Source organism: Vulpes lagopus, chromosome 1, assembly GCF_018345385.1.
Source record: "Vulpes lagopus strain Blue_001 chromosome 1, ASM1834538v1, whole genome shotgun sequence".
Classification (NCBI taxonomy): Eukaryota; Metazoa; Chordata; class Mammalia; order Carnivora; family Canidae; genus Vulpes; species Vulpes lagopus.
Genome location: NC_054824.1, coordinates 68729641 through 68753521, shown reverse-complemented (window position 1 = coordinate 68753521; position 23881 = coordinate 68729641). Strand labels below are relative to the sequence as shown.

At 43.5% G+C, this 23881-nt stretch overlaps 1 protein-coding gene across 2 annotated transcripts in view; it reads left to right on the top strand.

Annotated features, from left to right (window-relative positions):
- The first annotated feature begins 6229 nt into the window (after positions 1-6229).
- ZNF76 (zinc finger protein 76) overlaps positions 6230-23881 on the top strand; it is a 33520-nt gene continuing 15868 nt past the window's right edge. Inside the window, exon 1 of one of the 2 annotated variants that reach the window (XM_041762633.1) lies at positions 6230-6427. The gene's annotated coding sequence lies outside the window, so the exon portion shown is untranslated. Of the gene's footprint in view, positions 6542-23881 lie in introns of both variants that reach the window. The other variant, XM_041762543.1, reaches the window with a different exon arrangement.

Genomic DNA, 23881 nt, shown 5'->3' with positions numbered 1-23881 from the left:
GAAACTCCTTGGCCTGACATCTTTTCCTTTGTCTCAACAGTTTATCCTGGAGCTGAAATAGCTTTGAGGAAACAAAGTATCTTCTGGCTTCCATACAGGACTTATATTTTTCATTTATCCATCTTATTCCTAATGATTTTGGAATTTGAAAAGGCCTGTCTCTTTGTCTATTTTTTTTTTTAAAGATTCTATTTATTTATTCATTAGAGACACAGAGAGAGAGGCAGAGACACAGGCAGAGGGAGAAGCAGGCTCCACGCAGGGAGCCCAACGTGGGATTCGATCCTGGGACTCTAGGATCACACCCTGGGCCGAAGGCAGGCACTAAACCACTGAGCCACCCAGGTGTCCCGTCTTTGTCTATTTTTAAAGGCAGTATCAAGAATTATCTCTTAAGGAGGGTCTAGGGAGTAGGGGAAATTTAGGGTATTTAGTACAGTTCTCCAAATCTAGTCAGGCCACAGGTTCCCTAATTAAGATGTCCCACTCTACCAAATGCCAGGACTGAGAGTCACCCAAATTTGTTCCTTTTATGCAGTATACTCTTGGTCACCCAACAGAATTTTGAAATATCATCCAGCCACTGAGACCATTCCTACTACAGGGCAGGAATGCAATTTCTAATCTCTTACAAATGAATAGTCCCAATTTCTAGGCTCAGAGATGATAGATAAAACTTAATTGTTACAATTCTATAATTCCCTGACATGATATTTTATTGGATTTAATATCTATATGATGTAGCAATTTAAGAGAAACAAGGCAAAATCTACCTAATCAAAAAATACGTTGGGTTGGCCTACTAGAACCCTGAATTTCCCTGTTTAGCATCTATAAAGGATAGGGAGGCACATTCACCTCACAATTACTGAACTGTAATGTGCCCCGCATCGTGCATAAGGCTATCTGTCATAGCTTGATGACAATAGCCATGCTCAAGATCCATACTCCTCAAGGGAAGAATCTGATTACAACTGACCTTTCCATATATATTTTCCAACAGGAGAGAAAATCCAGTCTACTTGGTCACTATGAGTATAAATTAATTCACTGCATTTGATTTTATACATTAACTTCCTGTAAGTTTGATTTAGTGTGACAAAACATGAACACTTGACCACAAAATCACATTTCTAGAACTGCAAACAAGGACCGATACAGGACTATTATGACTATATCAACTTGGGGCCATCCTCTGACTTATCCCTTCACTCTCTTTTTTATTCCAAACACCAAGTCTTCTACCTTCTTCCTAGGACATTTGTGAGGATGTCCCAGGTTAACGTATAATCAAGGCCAGTAGAGTATAGTTCTATCTATATCAAAGTCTTTTAAAACAGGGCACATGAAAACTTTCTAGGGAATTCTTTCCAAGGGTATGTGAAGACCTCCCAAGAGGTACTGGGCAAGGAATCAATCTGAGGGGCATTTTAAGGAAATAAGTTTCCAGATACTCAGCTTCTATTAGAAATCTTTCCCCAAATGAATCTGTTTGAGAACCAGCCAGGATACTTAAACACACTCTCCATTCTACCTCCTCTTTCAGCATAGTCTTTATCCTACTTTCCAAAAGCATATCCCTCACCTACACTGAATCTTTGTGCCTAGGATATAAAAACCTGGGGAATAGGAGGGAGGGGTTTTTTCCACTCATAGAAAAATATTCCTATTACAATTGGTCCTCTTATTTCATCTTAGAAGATGTTTACTGTTCTCTACCTCCTACTAGAGAACTAAATTGTTTATTAGCTGTTCAATCCATTATCTCCTAGCAAATATCCTTTCTTAAAAAAAAAAAAAGTAAGAACTTTTTTACATTTTTTTTTACTTTTTTACAGTAAGAAAAAGTTTGTCATGAAATCTAAAAAATTATTTGGAGTTATTTCTGATTTTTAAACATGAGTCTTATTTGTCCCCCAAAGCCAAACATCAGAATTCAACACAAGCACATACCCATATTTGCCAAGGGATAACATGCCTTCTAATCTACTACTCACTTATTAGCTAGTGGATTTAACTACATATTATATGGCATTGTTCCAAATTATATAATGAGAAACAATACTATCTTGTTTTTACAGGTTTTTGTAATGTTAATATTAACTCTATATAATTTTTTTAAGATTTTATTTATTCATGAGAGACACACAGAGAGAGGCAGAGACACAGGCAGAAGGAGAAGCAGGCTCCATGCAGGGAGCCCGATATGGGACTTGATCCCAGGACCCCAGGATCATGCCCTGGGCTAAAGGCAGACACTCAACCGCTGAGCCACCCAGGCATCCCAACTCTATATAATTTTAATCATGACTGATTTTTAGTAATCTATTTTATAAGCTATAGCTAATAATTTCTTTCCCAGTGATTTTTACAATATTCTTTAAAACAAATATTAACATATTTATTTGGATTGAAGAATGAAGTCAGACTTTTTCCTAACAGAAAGTAAGTCTAATTTGGCTGATTGGTTTGAAAGAAAAATGGCTTTGTTAATTCCAAAAATGGCAGGTGCTTTCCATACTGAAGTCAATCTGCACTTCGGTATTTTCACAAAAAGATCATAAAAACATGTAATGATAAAATAATTTTATCAAAAAAAAACTGTATTGGTAAAAGAGTATGAAAATTAGTCTTCAGGGATACCTGGGAGGCTCAGTTGGTTAAACATCTGCCTTTGGCTCTGGTCATAATCCTAGGGTCCTGGGATCAAGGCCCACATCGGGCTCTCTGCTCAGCCAACTGCCTGCTTCTCTCTCTCCGTCTGCTGCTCCCCTGCTTGTGCTCTTTCTCCCTCTCAAATAAATAAACAAAATCTTAAAAAAGAAAATCAGTCTGATTAACAAGCTGCCTCTGAGTGAAACAAGGTAACAGGTAACTAAGAATAATTTTTATAAAACTGAAACTGAGACTCTAATGACTAGATAACAAATCCTTTTGCAAGTTTAGTAGTTTCCAATTCTTTCCTTTTAATAAGATTAAAGGACTCTATCTGATAGTACTTGAGAATAGTATTTGGTAACAGGATGCTTTGTAATTGTTGGCATGTATTTTAGGAGTAGATCAAAACTTCAGGAATTTTGCTGTAACAAATCTCTTCCTTTCTCAATTACTACATGAACAAGCTTTCTCAATATTTAGGTCTATAAAAATAAAAACCAAAGAATGGATACTGTACCTTATCTCCTTCTACCATTAGGAATACCTAATACCATGAATACCTGAACCAATTGAGGAACACAGTATTTCTCATTAAGTATTTCCCATCAAGTCCCCAAGTCATTCATTTTCTTTCTTTCTTTCTTTCTTTCTTTCTTTCTTTCTTTCTTTCTTTCTTTCTTTCTTTCTTTCTTTTATTATTCATTTAAGTAATCTCTATACCCAATGTGGGACTCAAACTCAAGACCCCAAGATGAAGAGTGCATGCTCTTCTGACTGAGCCAGCCAGGGACCCCAAGGGATGCATTTTCAACAAAAACTGTTCTTTCTAGGTTTCACATGTTATACCAATATGTAATTTATTTATGTTGTTTAATAAATTGTGTACCAGTAATAACTGTAATGACAATTCAATACAGAAGAAACTTTTTAACAATTAAAGCCTATGGTCACAGGCAATAAACTTAAATTTACACTCATTCTTGTTGCAAAGAACTGTGATGTGATCAATAAAAGTCTTTAAAACATACAAATACACTAATTTGGACACAGTGATGTAGAGGAAGTGAATGAAATTAGGAGTTCAAGAAAAAGGGAATCATATAAAGTCCCTACTAAAGTAGAGCTTGTTCATGTATTTTTAAATAGATAATGGTGGGCACATCGGGCTCCCGGTACATGGAGCCTGCTTCTCCCTCTGCCTGTGTCTCTGCCTCTCTCTCTCTCTCTGTGTGACTATCATAAATAAATAAAATTAAAAAAAAAAAAGATAATGGTGGGCATCAAGTATTTAGGGTATTTGGAGTCTGCTGGATACAATTAAGAGTTACTAAATAAAGTTACTAAGTTAAATTAAGGTTTTAGTTTAAAACGTTAAAATCTACAGTAACTCAGAAGTCATATCTTCTACAAGTTCTTAAATATGTGATGGAAAATTTAGATACCAACTTTTAAATGAACAAGAGGGTACACAATCATCTCAAATTATTCAATGGAGTCCATTAAAAAAAAAAAAAAATTGGGATCCCTGGGTGGCGCAGCGGTTTGGCGCCTGCCTTTGGCCCAGGGCACGATCCCGGAGACCCGGGATCGAATCCCACGTTGGGCTCCCGGTGCATGGAGCCTGCTTCTCCCTCTGCCTGTGTCTCTGCCTCTCTCTCTCTCTGTGACTATCATAAATAAATAAATTAAAAATTAAAAAAAAATCTTAAGACCACTAGCCTCTATGGGGCTTCTGCTCAAAGGCAGAAGATAAGCTGTCTGGAATGACCTCCAGTCCTTCCCTCCAAAATATATTCCTCACCAGTTCTCCTGAGAACCTGAAATTACCCACTGTCAGAATCTTACTACAAAGTCACACACTGATTTCCTAGTTTTTGTTCACTGTGTAAATAGGAGAGGTCATGAGCCAATCAGATTGGCATCTGCACGGAATGTGAGAAAGGGCAAATGTATTTTTTATTATGGAAAAAGGTGCGGGGTGGGGGGAGGGACACAACTAGGACAACCTGAGTTCCATTCCCTACTCTATTTCTCACCAAGAGTTTATGCTGTAGGACACGCTATGTATTCTCTCGGTAGGTATGTAAAATGACTTGTCAAACTTTGACCAAAAAGGAACAGAAGGGGGCACCACACTAGTCAGGCTGTTTATTTCTACACCAGGGGGTATATAAAGGCTCTGTTATTAACTGTAGCAGGGGCCATCAGTTGTCACTCACTGCCCACTGAAACCAAGAATCCGATGAGAACTCGGGCCCCAGTCCCACCTCTGGAAAGGTTGTGTCAAAACAAGTATCTTACTTGTAGGCAAGAGGCGATGCCTAAAATTGGAAAGCAAGCTTTCTGGTTAAGCTCTGCTGACAGGGGAGGAGAAAAAGATGCTGTCAGTGCCCTCAATGGCATCTTTAGTTACCACAGGCCCCAAATCCAGTACTTTATAAATGTTTCTCTTTAAAAAAAAAATGTATTTATTTTTTTCATGAGAGACACAGAGAGAGGCAGAGACACAGGCTGAGGGAGAAGCAGGCTCCATGCAGGAAGCCCGATGTGGGACTCGACCCCGGGCCAAAGGCAGATGCTCAAGCACTGAGCCACCCAGATGCCCTGCGAATGTTTCGATTTCATCAGAATACTTCCTTTGAAAAATCTTTTTTATTTTTTAAGTTAAAATTTTTGGGGTGAGGGGAGGGAGGGTACAAGGGGGAAAAAAAGTTCAAGTCAGAGAGGGAAAAGTTTCTCACCTCATTCCTCCAGGCACCCAGTTCCTCTCCTAAGAAGCAACCTTGACCAGTTCCTTATCTAACTCCTCTCAGTTATTTTTAACGTTTTACCAAAAATCTCTCGCTCCCTTTTAATGTTCCCTTGGATTTCTGCAAATTCCCCCATCACAGCCCTTCCCTCCTGGAGGGGGGTTAATAGCAAAAGGGCTTGGTTTGGTTCACCCCGAAGCAAGCCCCGTGGGGAGCAGCTGGTTTTAAGGCTGCGCGTGGGGCTGAGGGGGAATGAGAGTGAGAGAACCCACGAGGACCGTCAGGGCGCCCTCCCTGGAGAGGCACGTCCCTCGCGGCTCCTCGGTGCCGTCCCTTTCGAGAAGGGCCTAGTAATACCTGCAATTGCTTCCTTCAAGGGGGCTGGCTCGAAGATCGGAGGCAGTGCCTGCGGGCCGCGCACAGTAAAGCGCTTCGGGGCGGTTAGGTTCAGCAGAAGCCCGGGGGCTCCGAACCCCGAGAAGGTCCGCAGCCCCAGGGCGGGCTGTGAGACCCCCGGGAATGGCTTCCCTCACCACCTAATCCTCCGGTCCTCCCCGGCTCCTGGAGCGCCCTTCTCGCCCGCAGGCAGCCGACGAGACGGCGAGGAGCCCTCGCGGCCTCCGCTCCTCACCGCTCCCGCCTCGGGCCTCAGGTGGACCGAGTCCCTAGGCGGGACAGGGGGCGGCTCCCCATTGCTATGGCGACGACCCGGTTCGCCAGCCGCGCCCAGGCCCTGACCGGGGCGTCGTGACGTCATCACGCCCTCCCCGGGCGCTCGGCCTCGCGGGCAGTGCGTCACCCGGCCGGGGGGCGGGGCGGGGCTCCGAGGGGCACGGTTCAGAGCCCGGCCGCGCCGGCTCCGGGGCCCGGGAACCTGGATAAGCAGGACGGCGGCCGCGGCGACGGGGGGTGCGGGGTGGAGCGTGCCCTGTATTTCCTATACGGGTTCCGGGGCCCGGTAGAGGCGCGCCGCGAGGAGAGGAAAGTGCGGCGGCCCTGGAACCTGGATATCGCGCGAGGCAAGCTGCGCGCGGGCGGGCGGGCTATGGCGCAGGCGGGTTGCGGGGCCGGCGCTGGTGGCGGGGCCCGGTGCATGGCGGTCTGTCGGCGGAGTCGCCCTCGGGGGCTGTCAGGTTGGTGGCTGCGGGAAGAGTGGGTCCACCGTGCCCAGGTGGGAGGCCGGGCGGGCGCAGGGCCCCGGGAAGGTCCCGAGCCCGGCGTGCCCACCCTCCTCCGGCCCTAGCCCAGCGTCCGGGCGGCTAGACGGCGACCCGACCCCTCCCCCACCCCGGGCCCCGGGCCCCGGCCCCCGGCCCCCGGCCCCCATCCCTGCCCGTTCTTTCCGCCCTGGGACGCCTCCCCCATGACTTCTAAACTCCACCCAGGCTCCCAAACCCCACGCCCGCCTCCACCTCTGTGACCCTACACACCATCCACTGACCCTAAAACCTGCCCAGGCAATCTTCAGTTCTTATTCATTGACTCTGTCCATCCAGGAATTTCCCCAGCACTGCCCAGGGATCCACTAACCCAGTAACTCCCTCAGTTCTAAACCAGTGACTCAAGACCCGAGACCCCCACATCCCTCCGAGGTGACCCCCCAACCTTTTCAGTGACCCCATTGGTCCGGTAACTCCCACGGTCCTACCCCGTGTTGACCCACAAACTTGGTGACGCCCCTCAGACCTTTCTTGGTAACTCTTAAGCCGTACTCCAATAATTTCCCACCCAGTCGTCTTCTACAGAACCCTCAATATCTAATAACCCCTTCTTTTCCCCTGTAGCCTCACGATCTTCATTCCATGCTCCCCCTTCACCCTAAAATTACCCCCACATCCCTCTCTGCACCCTCAGCCCCTCAATATCAGTCAGCACATGACTTACAAGTGCCCGAGCACCGTGCTGATACTCAGGAAGATGTAGAGATGAATATGAAGTAGTAGTAGTAGTAGTTGGAGGCATCAAAGAACTCTGGATTGAGTGTGTGATCCCACACTCAAGTCCCAGCTCTGACACTGTTGTGCTTTGGAGACCTAGGACAGCTTCCTTTTCGCTGAGCCTCAGTTTCTCATCTGTATTGTTGATAAGGTTGAGTAAAGTGATCTCAGAGTTTCCTTCCAGCTGTAAAATTCTTCAGTTCTCAGTCAAGATAATATTTGTTTGCAATCATTTTTGTACCCTCCCTAGAAGTTTACTCTTGTAACCTCACTTAGGGCCCACTCGCTTCATGAACCTTATTCCCTCACCCTACACTGAATAGTCCATTCTCATTTCCTTTGATCAGGCCCATCAGTTAACATGTTCGCAAAGTAGGGTAGCAGAGCGCTTCAGCTAGGAGCATTGATATGATGAGAGGCCTTGGTTGTAGTCTGACTCTGGTTCTTCAGCTGTGGCACCTCAGGCATGGCATTTAGCCTGTCTGAATCCTCAGCCTCCACCTCTGCTAAGGGAAAATGATAATCTTGCCTGAGATGGTGCATGCAAAGCACTCGGCACCCTGCCTGGCCCATGGAAACCCTTAGATATAAGCTGAGAAGCTCTTATGGCTCTTACTCTGTCCTGGGTAACTAGGGATTCAACATTGAAGACAGGGCCCATACGTTACATTACTTCACCACCACCACTGAACTCGTGGAATCCCCATCTCTTACTTCTGCTGTGGCCTCCTCTGATTATTTACTTCATATCTCTTTAATTATGATTGGCCGAGCACCTGCTGTGTGCCATGCCTGTATGTATAAAATTAAATTTACCTTTCAACAAGGGTAAATCACCAAGAGTTGATTATTACTGTATCCACCACCATTTCACATTTCTGTTGGTTTGGTTTGGTTTTAAATAAATAACCTGAAACAGATGAGTAGCAGAGCAAGTATTTGAGCCCACAGTCTTCCAAACCCACTTGGTCCGCTGCCTCTCTTGCCCCCAGACCGGCAGCGTTTTCCAGATCACCCAGAGCCCCTTGTTCCTTAGTTTCTAATGATTCTTAAGCCCAACATCAACCTGTGTCATGACCCCCAAACTCTCTGTTACCCTTCACCCCATGGCTTAGTGACTTCCTCAACCCATGGTTCATGACTTTCTGCCCCACATTGCCTGAGACCCCTGCACCTTAATACATTTCTTCATCTTTTCTCCACATAGCCTGTCACAGTCCTCACTCCACAATCTCGCTCGCCCTAAAGGGGCTACCATCTCCCTGGCACTTTTCCCCAAACTGACTCATCCTGCTAAGTCTCTTCCCCACCAGGAGTTCAAATACTCTAAAACCCTGAGGCCCAGTAATCTTTCCTCATATGATTTCCTATTTTCAGTCCCTTTTCAGTGTTCTAGCTGCCTCCTTTCAACCATCCTCAGCCATGTCCTGTTACCCAGAGCCTTTAGCCCTTTTACCTAGTGACTTCTCCAGCTTCAGTGAAATGAGCCCCTCCATCCTAACATGAACCTATCTTTCATAACCTCTACACCCTCCTATTCTAAGACCCCTCTTCACATTCTGCACAGTATCCTATAAGATCCTGCCTCCCATATCCCCAGATCTCATGGCATCCTCCTCCTTGTCATCAGTGAGCTCCGTTTCAAACCAGAATTGTCTTCCCCCTGTTTCCCCTCCCTGTATCCCTGCCACTTCTCACAGTACTTCTCAGCATCCTTCCTCTTATTTTTTTTCCCAGCCATCCTCACCGCATCAATTTTGATAACATTGATTATCATGCAAACGTCCCTCTCATCCCAGTTCTCCTTTTTCCCACTCTTCTGTGCATCTAACTCCAAGGCCACATGAATGACCCTGCCACTCTCAGCTCTCCTACATTCATACACCGCACTGTCCATCCAAACCTCATTGGCTTCTTTGGTTTGTCCAAAGAACTACACTCTTCTCTGGGAACTTCTCATCATAGATCACCAGATCACAGTCCTTTAGGTAACAAGGAGAGAGATCTTAGAAATCCAGAATTGATCTAGCATTGTCTCCTTGACACACTCCCACAATCCCATTTGATATTTGAAGCTGCTTGGTGTATATGCCCTCAGGGTAGAATGTTTTGGGTGTTAGCTTCTGCCGGCATTGAATTAGCCCCATTGTTTGTTTTCCAAGTTCTGGGAGGACTTTCCAGTTCCCTCCCACCAGAACACTGGATGGTGAATAGCAAAATGTGACATTAAAGATCCACATCGCAAAGTCTGTTCTGTGGGTCACTAAATTCCCAGGTCTCCTGTGATGCTCTTGTTGGCTGTATAGCAATAAATAACAGCAAACCTAGACTTAGGAAAAGGGTAAACCCTGGAGTCTACAAATTGACTTGTGAAAGAAGCTTTTGCCTTAGGCTTGCTTAATCTTTCTTAGGTCACAGAACTTCTGCCGCATATCTTAATGATTTGGGTACTCACCCACTCCCCAGCCCCACAGAGGCTGGGTTTTCTCTGTCTTCTATCATTTTGCTCTGATACCTTGTATTATGAGGTGGTCTGTACATACTGACTGAATTGAATGGACTCCCTCAGAAATTCTGTATCAGGTGCAAACAAGTAGAAACAGGTCATGTCTGTGTTCATTTTGTAGACCCAGAATCCCTCCCCCCAAATCCCTGCAGATGAATAATGGGCAAGTCCCTTGATTTAAACAGACTGGAATTTAGACACTTCCTTTTTCAGTCTGGGAATGGGCATAGTATTTGTTTTGACTATATATCTGGTAAGACTAGAGAGATTGGTTGCCATTCTTGCAATACAGTGGTAACAAGGCCAGGGTCTGTTATATACAGACCAGTTCTCAAGAAAACAGCCAGGTGAAATACTTACTGGGGTTTGCAAAGACAACCAGGGAATAGGGGAAACCAAATTGGCAAAATGTTGGCAATTGTTGAAGTTGGATAATAGGTTCATGAGACATGTTACACTCTTCTTTCTAGTTTTGTGTATGTTTGAAATCCATAATAGAAGTTTAAAAAAAAAAAAAAAAGACAGCTAGATGAACAAGTGCAAACTTAGCACTGTTCCTTGGAAAACACCTCAACACAAATGTTACTGAGTCAGTACTATTATCTAGGTTAGGTAGTATATTTAGGTAGGTAGTATATTTAGTCTAACCTATCCCTGACCTCTTCTGTTTGTGAGTAGCAGGATGCTAAATAACAAAAATTAGCACCCTGCAGAATTGTGTACCAGTGGCCCGGATATTGTAACATGCTGGCAATAAGCACCTATTGCCCTGAACCTGAGAAGGTAAGGAGTGGGGGTAGGTGAAGGAGAGACCAGAGCTCAACTAGGATCTTCTCCTTCTGGCATAAGTCCTTCGGGTACTGGGATATCTTAAAGATATGGATGCTCCTTCATTCATTCCATTCATTCTTTCTCATTGCCAAATGTTTGCTGACTATCTGCTAGAGGCCAGGTAATTTGCTAGACATATAATAATAAGTAAAGTCTATGTTGAGGAAATTAAGCAGAGAAGAGAGTACCAGGAGTCAGGGTTTTAAATTTTAAATAGGGTGGGTAAGGAAGTTCTCACTGAAAAGGCAACATTTGAACAAAAACTTGTAGGAAGTTAAGGGGTGAGACAAGCATACATCTGGGGGAAATGTATTCCAGTCAAAGGGAATAACAAGTGCAAAGGCCTCAGAGCAGGAGTATGCCTTCTATATTCTATATTTGAGGAACACAAAGACACTAGCCAGTATGGCTTCAGTAGAATAAAACAGGAGAAACAGAGCAGAAGATGGGGCAGGTGGGAGTGAATTGGTGGCAGGTCATGTTAGCATTTTGTTGTGCATTAAGAGAGAGGAGCCATTAGAGGGTTCTAACCAGTTAAGTGACATGATCTGACATTCAGGACCATTCTGGCTGCTTTGTTCAGAATAACCTGTAGAAGGCGAGAGTGGAAGGAGGTAAACTGGTTAGGAGGCTAATATAAGAGCCCAGGCAAGGGAACTTGATGCCTTGGGCCTAAAGTTAAAGCAGTGGAAGAGTGAAAAGTGGTTGGATATTTTGAAAGAGGAGCCAACAAGATTTGCCAATGGATTAGAAAAGAGAAATTGATGATGGCTCCCTAATTTTTGGCCTGAGCACCCAAAGGATGGAGTTATAATTTACTGAAATAGGGGAGCCAAGAGGAGGGGGCAAGATGTGAGAAGGGATAAATAAGGAATTCACTTGTGAATGTGTCAAGTTTCAGGTGTTTGGGGACTCGAGATGTTGCATAAGCAGCTGGATAGACAAGTCTGTTAGACATGCGTAAATTTCTGCTCTCCTGAGAACTGAAAGAACACTATTTCCTGAGTAAGAGACAAGGCAGTACAGTGGAAGAACACTGGCATTTCAGGTGTGAGGCTGGCTCTGCCACCAGCTAGCTGGTGATCCTTTGGAACTCTTCCCACAGCTCTGACCTCCAGACCTTCATCTGCAAAATGACTGCATTAGACTAGAAATGAGCGCTCTTCTCAGCCCACACTCATTGTGAGAGTCAGTGAATTAGGGCTCAGAGTAAACAAGATAACATCTGTCTATTTGAGAGCATTTTGAAAACTGCTGAGCCCTACACCAGGTAGCAGTGTTGGTCATAAGATTCCTTCCTTCATTCCTTAAAGTAATATCCAGTGAGTGCTCGACACAGGATACAGTGCTGGAGAAGATGCATCCATGCCCCCGGATAACACTACAGACTAGTTTGCCTGGTGCAACTTTGCTGCTAAGTGTGGAGGAAACAGAGGCTGGTGGTCTGGTGTGACATTAGCCGGGGAAAACCTGTGCTTTTGCAGGCTTTAAGCCTATGGCCTTAAGCTACGGACAAAACCACAGACACCTCTTGCTCTGGCAGCTCTCTGTCAAGGTAGAGAAACATGTGTCAAGTGAGGGTCTCACAGATCCTAACCTGGGTCTGGGAAAAAAGTGAACATGGATGTCAGAGATGAGGCAAGATGATATTCCAAGTGAGGGAAAGCGGTCATTGTTCCTGGGGTGGTAGGACTCTGTTTCTTTGTTCCTTCATTCTTATACTCAACACATACTCCTCTGCTAGGATCTTCTCTTTAGGACCTCATGGGTTTTTGTTTTGTTAACTATTTTATTTATTTGGGAGAGAGTGACGCACAGGGAGAGCACAAGCTGGGGCAAGAGGAAGAAATAGACTCACCGCTGAGTGGAGAGCCCAACACAGAGCTCCATCCTAGGACCCTGGGATCTGGACCTGGGCGGAAGGCAAACACTTAACCAACTGAGCCACCCAGGCACCCCAGAGCTCATTGTTCTATAGTAGATAGTTTCAAATCTGGCCTCAGGAGTTTCAATTAGATCTAATTCACAGTAAGTGGAGTTGACTTAGGATTCAAATTTGAGCTAAAGAGCTTGATTAGCTATGTGATCTAATAATATTATTCATTTGGAATCTGTGGCCGCATTCTTCATTAGGTGCTAATTATGCCAAAGTGCATGCTCTCCAGAAACTAAGTTATAAGCAGTGTAACAGAAACTAGGAGTGTGTTATTTTTCCCCCAGAAGAGTCAGATTTAAGGAAGACACATACTGTGGCAGAGTAATTCCTTTGCTGCATCTGGAAGCACAGTGGCTGTGCCTTGTTTGTCCTTGTGTCATTTAGATGTCAATGTTTATATTATAAGGAGAGTCTCTGACCAGCTGAATAAGAGTACAAGATATAGTCCATCTCCATTGACAGGTCACCCACAATATTTGTTTAGAGTGGATATGTAATCATCTTTCTTTAATGGAATGGGGAAGTTTTGTCCTGGTGAATGAAACAAAACCACTGAGATAAAATCCAAGTGCAGCTCAAGCCATTGTCTTTATCCTATGGCCTTAAGCTACGGAGAAAACCGCAGACACCTCTTGCTCTGGCAGCTCTCTGTCAAGGTAAAGAAACGTGTGTCAACCTGAGGGTCTCACAGATCCTAAATGGTTGTCTCTTTTGCTGCTGCAGGGCCTATTTAGGCTCCTCACTTATAGCTCAGCTCAGAAAGATGTGGGCTGTTGGATATGATGTACAAAGCCTCACAGCACATTAGAATGTCACCAGCTGGAAGTCAGAGCACTTCTTCTGGTACCTCTGGATTAACATTCGCCCTGAACTTGCCCTCAGGATATGGTTCATCTCTGAGAAGCCCAGATAGAACTTGCTAGCTTGGTACTTTTTCTCACTGTATTTGTTGGAAGCCCCTGCTGCTGTGGGATAGTTGATAAAGCAGGATTCCCATGCACTTACGGTAAGAACCAAGGAAATGGGGGCTCTGTGAAATTGTAGAACTGACCTGAGTCTTAGATGTGGAGGATATATCTGAAATCAGAGTTCTCTTTGAGGATATCATCCTCTCAACCTAGGAAGGAAGTACTGTCTGAGGCCACAGAAACAATGAGGGAGAAAACCCATACCTAGCCACCACTTCAGTGGAACCCGCCCTTATGACCTGGCGAGGGCCATGTATGCTAGAGCCAGCATGTCCTCAGGTCCTGTGCAAATTTGCAGTTGCCTCATATTCAGCTTGATCACCTTTCCGTACGATCCGTGAATTGTGAAGCTATGTTTTCAGGCGTGGTTTTCCTGCAAATCTATAACCTGGAATCTGTGCTGTCAGTATTGAACTGAGCTATGCCTCATGAATGGAGAATCATAAATATTCCTGTAGCCAACCAAAAGAGTGCAAGGCATGCTTTCAGACTTTTATTCCTTCATTTGTACTTGTTTATTTTACATAGATAATCCATTCATGAGACCTAAGCTCAGTGAAAAGTCAGCCTTGTATTGCTCTTCCCCACTAAGTTACCCTTCTACAGGTGACCCTAGTAAGTAATTTCTTGACTGTCTTTCCTCAGATTTTTGGATACCAGTGGTGTCATACAGAAGGCACTGTTTTATACCTTCCCATTTTTTAAAATTTAATATGTTTTGGTGATCTTTGCATGTCAATATGTAAAGACCTTCCTCATTTACCTATGTCTGCATAGTATAAAAGTTCCATATTGAAAAAAAAATTTTTTTAATTAAAAATAAATTTAAAAAAAGAAGTTCCATATTGAGAGACATTTATACTGCTTCTAATGTTTTCACTATTACTACATATAGGGGTGCCATAACTAACCTTAGACCTGTGTCATTGTCCACACATGCGTGTCTTCCTGCAGACCAGACATGAAATTGCTGGGTCAGATGGTACATACATTTGTACTTTTGATCAATACTGCCAAATTGTCCTACGTAGAGCTCATACCAATGTATACTCCCCACCGGCAGTAGAAGAGTCTGTGTGTTTCCCCCACAGCCTCATAGACATTGCTCTGAGTTAGAAATATACAGATCAACATAGGATATTGAGCAACAGGGCCCCTCCTTGACACTCTATTCTGCAGGACACACAAAACACAGCACAGCCCCACTTTGAGGAATACCACACTTAAAAACATAGCCACCAGACTCTGGTGGTTAGAAGAAAGGAAAAGCTTAGAGGAAGAAGCTTCCTACCTCAGTTCTTAGACTGGCATGAATTAAAGGAGAAATAGATGTCTTTTTTTTTTTTTTTAAGATTTTATTTATTCATGAGAGACACACAGAGAGAGGCAGAGACACAGGCAGAGGAAGAAGCAGGCCCCACGCAGGGAGCCCAAGGTGGGACTTGATCCTGGCACTCCAGGATCACGCCCTGGACTGAAGGCAGGAGCTCAACTGCTGAGCCACCCAGGTGTCCCTAGACGTCTTTCTCTGCAGGACTTGGGAGGGACGAGGTGCAGCCAGTGATGGGAGGGCTGTGGGGGAAATAAAGGGAGATCCTGTGAGGGAGGAGCTTGCAACCAAGCAAATGTGTTTAGTGTTCACTGGAGAAGTACCTTTCAGCTCCATGCTGGTTTCTTTTCATTTCAGCAACTTTATCTTTTTTAAAGGTTATACCCCTTCCTTTTAGTGCAACTGTTCATTTCTTTTTGGCCTCTTTGGTTCTCACCTCACTTGAAGTTAAGGTGTCTGCAAGTTGAAACTGGATGAGTGCTCAACCTTATGTCCTGTTTCACTTAGTGTTCATTTGTTAACTTTCCTCCATTAATTCAGATGGTCTTCATGGTTCTTGTCCAAAAAGCTTAAACAAGCATCCTGTGCAGTAGCGTTTTTTTCTGTGCGTTCTTTTTTGCAGAATGAATTATGAAGATGAGGGTTCTTAGATCTGAGATCCTGAACCTTCCCCGGTGGGGTTAAGCATTGATGGTTTGTCCTCTGAAGAGCCTGGAGCAGTCTCTAGTGCCATCTGCAAGCCCATTTGTGCCTGCCTCCTGACCTTGCCGACATTGATGGACAGTTTATTTCTTAGAGCATTTTAGGTTTATAGAGAAATTGAATAGAAATGCAGAGAGTTCCGGGGGTGCCTGGGTGGCCCAGGTCATGATCCCAGGGCCCTGGGATTGAGCTCTGCATTGGGCTTCCTGCTCAGTGGGGAGTCGGCTTCTCCTTCAACTGTTGCCCCTCCCCACACATTGCTTTTGCACACACCTGTGCGCGCTCTCTCTCTCTCTCTCTCTCTCTCTCTCTCTCGTAAATAAATAAAATCTTTTAAAGAATGCAGAGGGATGCCTGGGTGGCTCAGCAGTTGAGCATCTGCCTTTGGATCAAGGCGTGATCCCGGTGTCCGGAATCGAGTCCCACATCAGGCTTCTTGTGGGCAGTCTGCTTCTCCCTCTGCCTATGTCTCTGCTTCTCTGTGTCTCTCTGATGAATAAATAAATAAAATTTTAAAAAATTTAAAAATGCAGGGAGTTGGGATCCCTGGGTGGCTCAGCGGTTAAGCGTCTGCCTTGGGCTCAGGGCGTGATCCTGGAGTCCTGGGATCAAATCCCACATCAGGCTCCCTGCATGGAGCCTGCTTTTCCCTCTGCCTGTGTCTCTGCCTCTCTCTCTCTCTCTCTCTCATGAATAAATAAAATCTTAAAAAAAAAATAAAGTCCAAAAAAAAAAAATTAAAAAAAAAAAATAAATAAAGTCCAAATTAAAAAAAAATGCAGAGAGTTCCCATTCACCCCCTTCCCCACTCCAGTTCTGTTTTCCCTATTAGTAGCATCTTGCATTGGTGTATATTTGCTATAATTGGTGAATTAATATTGATGCATTATTATTAACTAAAGTTCATAGTTTACATTATGGTTCACTCTTTGTGCTGTATATTCTACGGGTTTTGACAAATACATAATGTCAGGTGTCTATTGACCATTACAGAACCATTTCACTGCCCTAAAAATGCCCTAGGCTCCATCTATGCATCCCTCCTCTCTTCCCACCCCCTCCCCCACCACACCTTGGCAACTGCTGATTTTATTAGTGTCTCTAAAGTTTTCCCTTTTCAGAAGCTGTATAGTTGAAACCATACTGTATGTAGCCTTTTCAGATTGGCTTCTTTCACTTAGTAAAATGCATGTAAATTTCCTCCATGTCTTTCCTATGTCTTAATAGTTCATTTCTTTTTATCACTGAATAATATTCCATTGTCTGGGTGTACCACAGTTTGTTTATTGGAGGACACCTTAGTTGCTTCGAGCTTTTGGCAATTATGAATAAAGCTGCTGTAAATATCCACGTGCAGGTTTTCTGTTGACATGAGTTTTCAACCCATTTAGGAGTAGGAACGCTGAATCATTTAGTAAGACTTTAATTTTGTAAGAAACTGCCAAACTATCTTCCAGAGTACCATGTTGCATCCCCACCAACAATGAATGAAAGTTCCTGTTCCTCCACATCCTTGTCAGCATTGAGTGTTATCGCTGTTTGGATTTGGGCTATTGTAATTGGTGTGTGGTATCTCATTGGCTGTAGGATGTTAATACTTTTACTTTGATTTATGGTAATGGAATAAGAATTATACCACCGTGATTGTTCGTTCTTGTACTTCAGTTACTAGTGAGAGTGAGCCTTTTTTGCATTATTTATTTACTACTAGCATTTTCCTTGCATGAATTCATACTGTTATGTGTCCAGTGGGAATTTGATATTGTTCTTGGAAGTTTAAATATGTATGTGCCTACGTGTGGTTTTTTTTCCACACCATTTTTTTTTATTGTGGTAAAATACACATAACTGTCTTCACCATTTTTAAGTGTATATTTAAATTGCATGTGTTTTTAATATCATGTCTTATATTTTCTTTAGTATTTTCCCTTAATACTGATTTTTTTAAACCTGACTCTTCTTCTGACTTGATTTTCTTTTGCGTCAAAAGTGAAAACTATCTTCTCTTCCTAGTTGAGATTTGACTATTATTCCAAACTGATAGAATAAATTTAACCTTTTAGTCCCAGGGTGATGTTTTTAAATAACATGATAATCCTAAATAACTATGATGATCCAGTCCCTCCTGATGGCTGATGGCATGTTTCATTTTCAAATAACCCTTCCCAAGCCAGCAGTGACCCCAAGCTGAATTCCAGAAACAAAGTCAGATATAACTTGATAAAATCTGTGTAAATTTGCATATTGTTATAAAACACACCCTTGCAAAATGACTTTATTCTGGACTTTTCTTTCCATGGACTAAATGTGGATTTGAAACAGCCATGATTCCATGTTGGGTGTTTACAAACTAAGGTGTTAAAGTTCACCTTAAATTTCAACTGAAAATTAGGTTTTTAAGTTACCTGTTTTAGTTTAAATGAATTCTGTTCTGCAGTAAAGGAGTCTGCATTTTTCATTGCCCTTTTGGAATTAAAAATAATCCAGTTTGCCTAATTACTCTCTCTTCTGTGACTAATTCAAATCTATAAAATTATAGTAGCCAAATAGGAACCATACTAAAAAGTGATTTGAGCTTTTAAAATCAGTGTGCATTTTGCAAAGAGATGTTTAGCTGATGTTTTAAATGTGTGTGTGCAAGTTTCTGTTATTAATTTCCTGTTTTCTCTTTAGTGTTTGGAAACCCACAGTACCAAGACTGTTTCACTAGGGGTTTTGTGTGTGCATTGAAGTCATTTTCTATAATAACAAATACTGAATCATTTTAATACAGCTCTTGCAAATCTGGTTCTCATTTGTTTGCCCCTGACTCGCTCAGCCTCTGTCTCTCCCAACTTAATATGATTCTGTCCCCTCTGAGGAGTTTTATTTCCAAATGAGGAATTTTCTGAGTGAAAGTCAAGTCTTGTGTACCCCCCCTCCCCCGCAAAGTTAAACACTCCTCTTTCCAAGCAGATGTTTTGTTTTGTTTGGGGTGGGGGGGGGTGTTTGTCTTTTGGCTGCTGAATACAGTTATCCTCTGGTCTGGCTGAGACAGAGCACAGAAAGCCTTGTTCCAAATGTCCAAGGAGTCTGGGTTTGCCAGAAAATGATGGAAGAGTGAACAGGTGCCTGTAGTCAAGGCGAAGCCTAGCTTGGGTATGGGTCAGATTAGACATGAACCTTGCCAAAGTAGAGAGACACAAATTTATGGCTGCCATTTAGTCTTTTATTGTCTGTCTTTCTGCTTTGAGGAGACAATTGAAGCACTTCTTGTTTCATAGAAAGACCTAAGACCCGAAGTACCCAAAAAGCTTTTCCAAATGTCTGTCTCCCTGATAAATTATAATTTAGGTTTTTACATTAGGAAACATTTATATATTATGAAGCCATAGGGCTCTTTTCTGCATCAGAGCCAACAATAGCTTAAGTTCATTTTAAAATGCAACAAACAAGCTGGCTGCAAGCTCTGGAAGAGTCTGGAGTACGCCCTATTCATCCCTACCCATGGTCATGGCTCTTATTCCTCCCCTCCCCTCCCCTCCCACAACCCCCAGTCTGTCTCTCTCTTGTACCCGGCTTAGGTCACTGGGGAGCTGACAAACCTTATACCCTACAAGGAGAAAATAGAGTAGCTGCCCCTGCTCCCCCTCCATCCTTTCTCAGAAGGCCACGGGAGTTATGAATCTGAAATGTCAAGTGCAGGCAGGAAATGTGAAGTCACAGCCATCCTGAGGCAGTGACAAGCCTCTCTTTGGCTCTGCCAGTATCACCATTATTAGTTTAGTACCAGCACAGAAGGACTCAGAGTAAAGCATCCTTTCACAGAGGAAAGGAAGAAAAGTGGCAATTAGATACTTGTACATGCCTGGCAGCCACAAAACACCTTCTCCCCACCCGAGGTCAGGCTCTGCTGGAAGGCAGCAGCAGAGATCGGGAAATGTTGGAGAGGCAGAGTGGACTATCTTAAACGTTTATATTACGGGCTTAAGGACAAAAATTGAATAGTTAGCCTGGACATGAGAACACGTAAAGGAGTGGAGATTTGTTTTCTTTAAGTCTAAGAAGCATTATTCTGGAAAATGTTCTTCTTTCCATTGTGCTCAAGTCCTAGAGGACTGGGCTTAAGTTATCGTGGGTGAGATAAAAGTTAAACAATCAATAGTCAAGTGTTTTGAGTGCTGACACTGTGTCACAGTGGATTAGCAGAAGGAAGAAATGCACCCGATATTGAAAGGTATGGACCTGGGCCAGCTAGCCTGGCTTTGAATCCTTGCTTCACATTGACTAGCTGTGGGACCTTGGGATAATTACTCTGCCTCTAAGCCTCAGTCACCTCATCCATAAAGTGGGGATAATGTACCTATTTCTTCATAGGGTTATTTTTAAGATTAAAAGAGCTAATATAGGTAAAGTGCTTTGAACAAAGGCTCGCACTCTTAAGGGCTGTATATATGATAAATATAATTAGCATGAGCAGTGCAAAGGATTTTAGGGTCATCTGGGGCAGCATTTCATTTTACAGATTGGGAGGCAGATGCAGAAGATAGACTTGAGATCAGAAGCCATTTCTTTTAAGATTTTATTTACGTATTCATGAGAGACACAGAGACACGGGAAGAGGGAGAAGCAGGCTCTTTGCAGGGAGCCTGATGCAGGACTCTATCCCAGGACTCCAGGATCATGCCCTGGGCCAAAGGCAGGCGCTAAACCACTGAGCCACCCAGGATTCCCGGAAGCCATTTCTGCAGACTTCTAATCCAGGGCTGTTTCCACTGTTTGGCTACAGTTTAGAAATACCCATTGCTTCAGAAGCACTTCCCTTGGGTTCCTCTTCCATCTCATCCTCCTCAGAGCCAGTTTTTCTAGGGTACTTCTGTGTGCCAGCACTGTACCAAATGCTGACTTATGTGACCTTACTTAATCCTTACAGCAACCTGTGGAGAGGGTGCTATTTGGGGGGGGGGGGGTAAGGATTTTATTTATTTATTTATTCATTCATTCATTCATTCATCCATCTGAAATAGAGGGCAAGTGAGAGAGAGGGAGAAGCAGGCTCTCCACTAAGCAGAGAGTCTCATGCGGGGCTTGATCCCAGGACCCTGGAATCATGGCTGGAGCTGAAATCAGATACCAACCAACGAGCCACCCAGGTGCCCCAAAGGTGCTATTATTATCCCCCCCCCTTTTTTTTACAAGTGGCACCTGAAGCTCAGAGAGGTTCAATTACTTGCCCAAGGGCACACAGCTTCAAAGAGGGAAAGCATGAGTTAAAGCCCAGGCTGTCTGACTCTAGAACCTGTGTTCTCAACCAAGCCACAGATTTTCCTTAGAAAGTCCCAACAGAGTACAGATGTACTAAGTTAAACCAGCTATTGCTGCAGCAGCCACAGGAGCCAGCCATAAAGATTTGAGGCTATTTTGTAATGGCTTTGGTTTCAGACTGAGGTCTCATGTTGTGTCCTTATTCTGACAATGCTGTTAACAAAAACAGATCACCAAAAGAATTTCTCTCCCTGCTTAAGACTCTGAAAGTCAAGGGTCAGACCAAAAGAGGCCAGGACCAGAGCTTGTGGTTATCAGGGCTCTGGACAATGTTGGGGTCACTGCCAGGATTTTAGTAGAATAGATAAGATGGGTGGGTCATGGGATCCCTCGGTGGCTCAGCGGTTGAGCGTCTGCCTTTAACTCAGGGCATGATTCCGGAGTCCTGCATCGGCTTCCCTGCATGGAGTCTGCTTCTCCCTCTGCCTGTGTCTCTGCCTCTCTCTGTGTTTCTCATGAATAAATAAATAAAATCTTAAAAAAAAAAAAAAGATAAGATGGGTCAGATGTCAGTTCCCATCTAGACCAGTGGTTCTTTACCTTTAATCGCTGTAAGACACTCGTGACAATCTTAAACTCCCTTCTGTTCAGAAAAATGCATAAGCTTGCACACCAAGTAGTGTTTTCAGGTGGATTCAGCTAAAACTCCCCAGCTAAAAACCTCTGTACTAGGCCACATAATAAAGTATTTAAGAGCATACTCTGGAGCCAGATGGCCTGGATTCAAATCCTTCTCTTCCCCTTTTTAGCTGTGCAACCTTGAGCCAATTTACTTAGTGTCTCAGGCTTCAATTCCTTCAAGTATAAAATGAGGATGATAACAGTATTCAATTATAGGATCGTTGTGAGGATTAAGTGAGTTACTATGTATAAAATGCATACACATGATTAGCTTTACAGCACTGTTCACTATTACTGCTGGTAGTATCTTAGCCCATTCAGTAAATGTTTATGGACAGAATGAATGAATAATTCTGGTGGGAATGCCAAGTCTAAAGTAGAACATCCCAACCAGTGTGTCACAAGTGGGCTATAGTCCTGTAAAGATATTGACCTGCTCAGCCCCAGCTGGTTGCTCCTAGCTTCAAGCAGCAGCATCCACTGTGTACACATATCCTTCTCTCTGGGTGCCCTGACATGAAAACAGTTTGTGCAGCACTGATTGAGAAGATCAGCTGGCAGTTAGTGAGTACCAAGTAGGCAGTCCAGATCCCAAATCCGGGGAAGTCTGTGGTTGGGTGGCAGTGAGAATCTTAACTGCTAAACCTAGAGCAAGGGTTCACAAGTATGGGATGTGGCTCAAGCAGGCTGAACGCCAATGCAAGGGAAGTCCTGCCAGCAGGATGCTTCAGTACCTCCCTCCTTGCACGCAAGGACCCGATGATTCACTCCACAGGGATTTGTGGAGAGCCCACAGTGAACCAGAAACCAGGCTGGAGCCCAAAGTCTTGTGTGGATAACAGATGTTAAAGAGGCAGTGATAAGTATTCTAGGAAGTAGGTGACTCTAGGCTTGTGTGCTAGGAAGAGATAGTGCCAAATAGCCCCCAGCCATGCCTGCAAAGTGGTGTGCAAGGCGGCGTCCAAGGGCCATAGGAAGCTTTTGAAGAGTTTTGGTCAAGGAAGTAGTGGATTTAGGTTTGTACTTTTTAATTTTTTTCGAAGATTTTATTTGAGAGAGAGAGAGACCAAGCACAAGGAGGGGCAGAGGGAAAGGGAGAACCAAACTCCCTGCTGAGTAGGGAACTAGAGGCAGGGCTTGAACTCAGGACCCTATGATTCTGACCTAAGCAGAAGGCAGACCTTAACCTGCTGAGTCACTCAGGCACCCCTGTTCTTTTTAAAGTCATTCTGACACAGTATTACAAAATGACTAGGAAACAGGCAAGAGTTTATTTGACATACATTAGGAGGCTCTTACAGTAGTCAAGATGTGACTTGACAAGATGATACTCACCTGAAATAGGTACATAGACTTTTTGTTTGTTTGAAGATTTTGTTTTTTTGACAGAGCACAAGCTGGGGAAGCTGCAGGAGGAGAGGGAGAAGCAGGCTTCCTGCTTCCCCACTGAGCAGAGAGCCCGATATGGGGCTTGATCCCAGGACCCTGGGATCATGACCTGAGCCAAAGGCAGGCACTTAACTGACTGAACCACTCAGATGCCCCCATTTAAGTTTTAATTGTTTTTAATTGAGGTAAAATTGACATACATTATATTTAAATTTTTTTATTTTTATTTTTTTTAAGATTTTATTTATTTATTCATGGGGGGGGTGGACAGAGACAAAGGCAGAGGGAGAAGCAGGCTCCATGCAGGGAGCCTGACGTGGGACTTGAACCCGGGACTCCAGGATCAGGCCCTGGGCTGAAGGCAGGTGCTAAACCGCTGAGCCACCCAGGCGTCCCTATATTTAAATTTTAGATATATGACATAATGACAATATCTGTATGCATTGTAAACAATCACCATAATTAGTTTAGTTAATATCTATCACCATACATAATTATAGACTTTTTTCTTATGTTGAGAACCTTTAAGATTTATTCTCTTAGCAACTACCAAATAATGTAATTCGTTATTATTAACTTTAATCATCATGCTGCATATTATATCCCTGTGACTTATTTTATAACAGCAAGTTTGTACCTTTTGACTCTTGATCCATCTTGCCTACCCCTAATCCCTACCTCTGGCAGCCACCAATCTGTTCTCTATATCTGTGGGTTTGGGTGTTTTTTGGGTTTTTTTATATTCCATTCATGAGTAAGATCATAGGGTATTTGTCTTCAACTTATTTCACTTAGCATAATACCCTCTAAGTCCATCCATTTTGGCACAGATGGCAAGATTTCCTTTTTCATGGCTAAATAATATCTTATTATATATATGCACTACAGTTTCTTTATTCATTTATCCATCCATGGACACTTAAGTTGTTTCCATGTCTTGGCTATTATA